Source organism: Amblyomma mixtum, chromosome 3 (assembly GCF_055824585.1).
Source record: "Amblyomma mixtum isolate Tamu chromosome 3, ASM5582458v1, whole genome shotgun sequence".
NCBI lineage: Eukaryota > Metazoa > Arthropoda > Arachnida > Ixodida > Ixodidae > Amblyomma > Amblyomma mixtum.
In genome coordinates, this window is record NC_143014.1 from 184,390,652 (window position 1) to 184,396,719 (window position 6,068).

Genomic DNA, 6,068 nt, shown 5'->3' on the forward strand with positions numbered 1-6,068 from the left:
CAGCGGTTGCCGTCTGTCGGTCACCAGCCTCCGAGAAAGCAGGAAAAGACCTACCTTCCGTATGGCCTCGAGTGGGATGCGAACCCGTGGCGGCGCGAACAGGTCAGCTTCGCTGGTCGCTGCTTAAGACCCCTCGGCCACCCGCGTGTTACACTGCCAGCCTCTCGCACTGTTCTTTGTCAATCGTCGTATTCATGAACATTCATCCGCTTCCAAACGCAGCGTGCAACAAGTCACACGGAACGGCGGGAGATTTGAACTGTCGCAGCAGGGCAACAAGTAACTGAAAATGTCATTGGTGTGAGGAAATTGAGTTGTCAACGCTAAGCTTTCAAGAAATGTGAGCCGACATGCTAACGCATTCCCTACGCATCAACCGCATTTATCGCCCTTGAATTATTTATTTATTTATTTTATACATCATATAAGACGATCCGCATGTTCAAATTCTGTTGGGGCGATATTTCTTTTCTGCCTGCTCGGTGCGCCTCGTTGGCACAGTCTTTGGTGTGTCCTGATCTTGCTATGCCTTCTAGTCGACGTTCACCGCCATTGCCAGAGCTGCAGCTGTCCTCGCAGTTGCTGGAAACACATCTTCACGTCAAAAACAAGCTGTCGCCGAGCTCAGCTAGCCCGTATCTTTCTCATGCCACCTTTAACATGGCTTCTTCTCAGACAGAATGAGACAGGGGACAATAGGACGGGCTTCCTTGCCAAAGACAACGTGCAAAATGAGCTTAAAAGAAAACAAAAAATACAGGATATTTACTCTGAGGAATAGTTTTACATGTCGCCTACGCTATTGGACATGGTTTAGTGCGTTATTATTATTGTGCTCTACCATCGATGTCCAGACCATCCGAATGATCACTACAAAAGACTGCGTGTGCGTGTTTTATTTTAGCGCAGTGACAATGCCCGTGCGGCATGCCGAAGACTGCGGCGCACTGGCGAAAGGAAAACAGGTCCGACTGCAGGATGGCCATCGCCAGAACCGAGTGACGGTGTTCTTGCTGAGACATGAGGTCTGTGAGGAACGAGAGCCGGTCGCACATGGAGAGCGCAGGGATGAACGAATTCTCTCCAAACTGTTGCTGAAACCCTGGGGCAGTGTTTTCGCACTTTGAGCTTTGCGACCTCGGCTTTGTGAGCATGCATCGCAGGGACATGGCGCTGTAATCTCATCAATTCACTGCCAAGGGCTTGGTGACACTCTCGGAGGGTAGCCGAGGTGGCTCAGTGGTTATGGTGCTCGGCTGCTGACCCGAAAGACACAGGTTCGAAACCGGCCGCGGCGGCTGAATTTTGATGGAGGGGAAAGTCTAGAGGCCCTTGCACTGTGCGATATCAGTGCACGTTAAAGAACCCCAGGTGGTCGAAATTATCTGGAGCCCTCAACTACGGCGTCCCTCATAGCCTGAGTAGCTTTGGGACGTTAAACACGGTGAAACCAAAATCAAACCAATCATGAGCACCGTAGCATTGTCGTAGCAGCTCTCTCTCTCTAAAACAAGAAGTTTGGCGTCACTTTTTCATCCACTCTTTGGAAATTCGGATACCGACGCATTGGGTGTAAAAACAGGTCTGTTTCAAGAATAAAAAGAAAACGGAACTCCCGCACGGGCGCGGTGAAGGCATGGGAGCTACACCAGCATCCCCTTCCCACAAGTACATCGCCCGAGCTCCGTATTGATCCACACCTATACCTGGATCGCATGGTTACACAACGTCCATTCCCGAGAGCGCCGAGTCCCCGGCTTATCTGGCCAATATTCTCATTAGCCGCTTCGGAGAGTTTTCGGTTACGAAATGCTACGACGCCGGCTTCGTTTAGCCTGCAGGATGAATGCTATGCAGCACGCCGTTGTGAAAATAAAATATTTATATACGTAGTTTGAGGGGGACTGAGAGCTTACGCAGCGTGGTTACAAAATATTTGTCACGGTTTCTGACCGCTGGCGTCTCTTGCAAAGGCGCGAAACAGACCTTGTTATATACACCTGACGGCGTAGTGCACTGGGTGTACAGAAAGGTATATTTAACTTTTTGAAGAGATGCTTCTTTCGGTGAGGTGCGTATTGTATAGCTGTCCCGCTTATCAGAAAATGAGGACAAATTAATAATAATAATTTTCGTGTTGAAACGAATCAGTCTTGCGAACGTGTATTCTGTAAATCAGCAACTGATCTGTCACTCGCTCACAAAGGCAGTTCGGTCGGCATGTGCGGTCGAGGGGTGCTTTTGTTGCCCTCGAGACAGCGCCCGGCACGTGGCAGTAGGCTAAGCTCTCCACTGGCACGAACGAAGCCAGTTCATTCAGCTTGACCCGTCGACGTCTTTGCTTTTCGGCAGCGCTTGATGCGCTAGCGTTCTTCTGTATTCTTGCTGGTATAGAGTCAGAGACTGCGACTCGAAACAGCTATCGAGCGACCACCTGCCGTGCGTGCTACTCACAGAAAGCGAGTTCTAGTTGAAAGGAATCTCCTTCAAGCGCCTCGAGACGTCGCGGGTAAGTAAAACACCGTTGGGTGAATCGACTGCCTAAATATTTCAAATTTTTTATTTTCTAGATTGTTTTGTGTATTACGTACACATTATTTAGCAGGCCAAAAATGAATTTCGTTTTTTGAAAATGCTAATATTTCAGAAGAGAAAAAATATAAACAACGTCGAGGCAGAGACAACGTTTTTACGCACAGCTCAGTTTCACAACTTTGCAATCACGTAAGAATAGAGATAATAAAGCGATGAATGGATATATATTTCACGCTAAAAGAACAGCTGATAAAGAATGTGTCAGACTTTTTTTCCGCCATTGTGAGGCAGTTGCCGCTTCCTAGGAAAAATTCAAAAACGTCACAAGTCTGAAATGACGCTATATTCAAGAATTTTTTTCTCTGCAAATATAGAGCCAATCTCTTTAAAGTTTTCCGTATAGACAAACATTGAGGTGCTAAAAACATTTACCGACTTCCATTGTTATATAATTTAGGGAAGCGCGAGAAACGTTTCCTTTGCCATTTTTGATTGCAGTAGTGTTCTTCAAAAATCAAAAGAAAAAAAGCCGCATCACAAGTTTTTCTTAAAATTTATGAAACGAGTCTCTAGAAGGAGGCGAAAAAGAATACCAAAAAAAGAACTGTGGCATTGTATTGTTTCTGGCAATGTTATCCAAGCTCAAACCTGAAACTTCTTGGGCATCGACAGGAGCGCCTAAATGAAGGGGCGGAAGCAGCAAACACGCCCTCCGCTGCTCAAAATTTTCCCCAAATTCTAAGACGGAGACAACTTCCGTCAAGAGAAAGCATAACTAATTATATTTTTAATGGACAAATACTGATCTGTGACGTAAGCAGGAATCGATGGCGCCACTATCGCCGGAGGCGGGTAACAACTGGGAGCGCGGTCAAAATTTTTAGCAGAAATCGACCCATGAGCGGGGTTTTTAATATACGTAGTCGACACAACTATATTAATTTCATCATACGAGTTCACATGAGCTCTTGATGTAGAAAACGTCGTACTGCATAAAATTAACAGCCGGGCAAGGGCTCAAGGGCTAGTAAATTATGAATCAAAAACTAAAGCTATCATTTTTTGTGCGAAGTCTATAATTCTGCAAAACTTAACTTACTCATGATAACTGTGCAATTTAAAATATCTAATTTTAAAGCACTAGATGTATTGTTTACAAAAGCCTTGCCTTGGGTTGCTCACGTGGATCCCGTGGATCAAAATTAGGATCCATGATATGCATTTTAGTCAGCACAGAGACTACCTCCCTTATCAAACTGTATTCCTCCTGTAAAATTCTCTGCTTATGACACATACAGTCGAGCCCAAGTGTATCTAATCCGGATACTGTATATATGCGGGTAAGGGCCACAGTTGCGTACGGGACGCTCCCCGCACTTGGGATCCGATAATATTAACAGAAAAAAAAAATCGACTGAAATCAACTGCACTACACATGTGCACGCGTTCCCCAAGAAGCTGCCAGATGGCGACAGCTGCCTGTTTCAATCATTATGATCATTTTCCAGCATGCACCGCTGTGCAGCTGGGTGGTATCTGTGAGGGTCGTCCGCACATTTTGGCATCATTTTCATTTGAGCTGCATCTTCAGCCGTCGGTTTTGCCAGTCGGCCTTTTTGCAAGCGCTGCCAACCGGCCAACTAAAAAGAGCACCATATCAACTTGTTTGCTCCTGGAATTCGAAAGTGTGGCGTGCTGTGTCCTCAGACGTTGTTGCTAAAACCTTTAATTTTACGGCTATATCGAAGGCAAATCGACGAAAGAGAAGATGACTACATTTATGAGGGTGATGACGATGACGGCCCGAGCAGTGGCGACAGCGACGGAGAACCTTGAAGCTATCTGGAACTAGGCGCTACATATAGCGTCAAACTATAATGGAAAATAAAGTGGTTACCTGATAATATCGCCTGAAAATTGAACTGAAAGATTCCACCTAAGGGTAAGGGCCACACCCTGCCAAAATTTCGGAAAAGAAAGTGCGGCCCTTACCCGCATATACCGGGTGTTTTTTTTAGAAGGTCCAAAATTTTTAAAGAAAGGTAAATTGCTTTAGATTTATTTTAGCACTGGGGCTATACTGGAGGCTACGGCGGGCTCCAGGCAAGAGGAAAACTGTTTTAATTAGTTCGCTGATTAACTAAATATGTTAATTAACTTTTCTAATTTTTGTTTTAGGGGATATGTTGTATTTGCAGAATTGGAGATCGTCCTCTAAACAGTCCAACCAAGAAAAAACAATTTTAATGAAAAATTTTTCACGCACGTTACGAGGCGCGAAAAAGTCACCCTGGTAGCCATCTTCACACCGCAACGCAGCGGCGGGAGCGCCTCTGACGTACTTCACTCCGCCCTGCGCTTTGCGTCACGCGTCCCAGACTGGCGGCCTGCGCTATCGCTGCTTATCTCGCTTCGCTCCGCGGCCACACGGAATGGCGCGCTGGAACAAAAACGCATTGACACAAAGTGCAGGGCGGAGCGAGCGCTCACAGACGCTGTGTTACAGTGTGAAGCTGCCTACCAGGGTGACTTTTTCTCGCTTCGTTACGCGCGCAAAAAGTTTTTCATGAAAATCTTTTTTCTTGGCTGGACTGTTTGGAAGACGATCTCCAATTCTGCTAATAAAACATATCCCCTAAAATAAAAATTATAAAAGTTAATTAACGTAATCAGTTAATCAGCGAACTAATTAAAGTAGTTTGCCTCTTACCTGGTGTCCGCCGTAGCCCTCAGTATAGCCTCAGGGTTAAAATAAATCTAAAGGAATTTACTTTCTTTAAAAATTTTGGACCTTCTAAAAAAAACACCCTGTATACGGTATTTAAAATTATTAAGGCGAAAGCCTTTAATGTCTCATCGTTGTAAGCAGCAGTTGTCGACAGAAATGTCACGCTTTTCAGTTGGTCGAAATGGTCGTGACGTCACAGTGCGCCAATTTCAAACGGGGCCAATTGTACTTTGGCTAGTAACCATGCAACCAATTGAAGGGATCATATAGTGATGCTCCAAGTAAGTGGGACTGAGCTTAGTTAATTACTTAATTACCCAATTAGCCTAATTAACTTTTCTAGTCAGGCCATATAAATAAATAAAACCGAGTAGGAAATTGGTCGAGCTCGGGAATCGAACCCCGGTCTTCGGAGTGCGAGACGAGCATGCTATCCACTCCGCCATGCCAGCTTTTTTTTTTCTTTATTGCCTTCAAAGGCGTGGGAATACAGTGCATTACAAGATATGTGACTATTTACATGGCTATTTACATGGCTACAGCACACCTCGCTTCCAGCGACCATTCCAACTTCTTCAGTTGGGATAGATTCTGGAAAAGGAATACAATTTCTTCGTCAAAACCTCGGTCTTTTAACACATCGTAAATTTTCAGGACACTCTCAACAAAATATTGATACACAGATCTGGCTCCAGGATCGCAATGGCGATATGCCATGGCACTACGCCACACAGCATGCAAGCCAAGTAGAAAAATGGTGTCATATGGAGCTCCATCGTCTTCGACAGGCAGAAACCTAATGCCG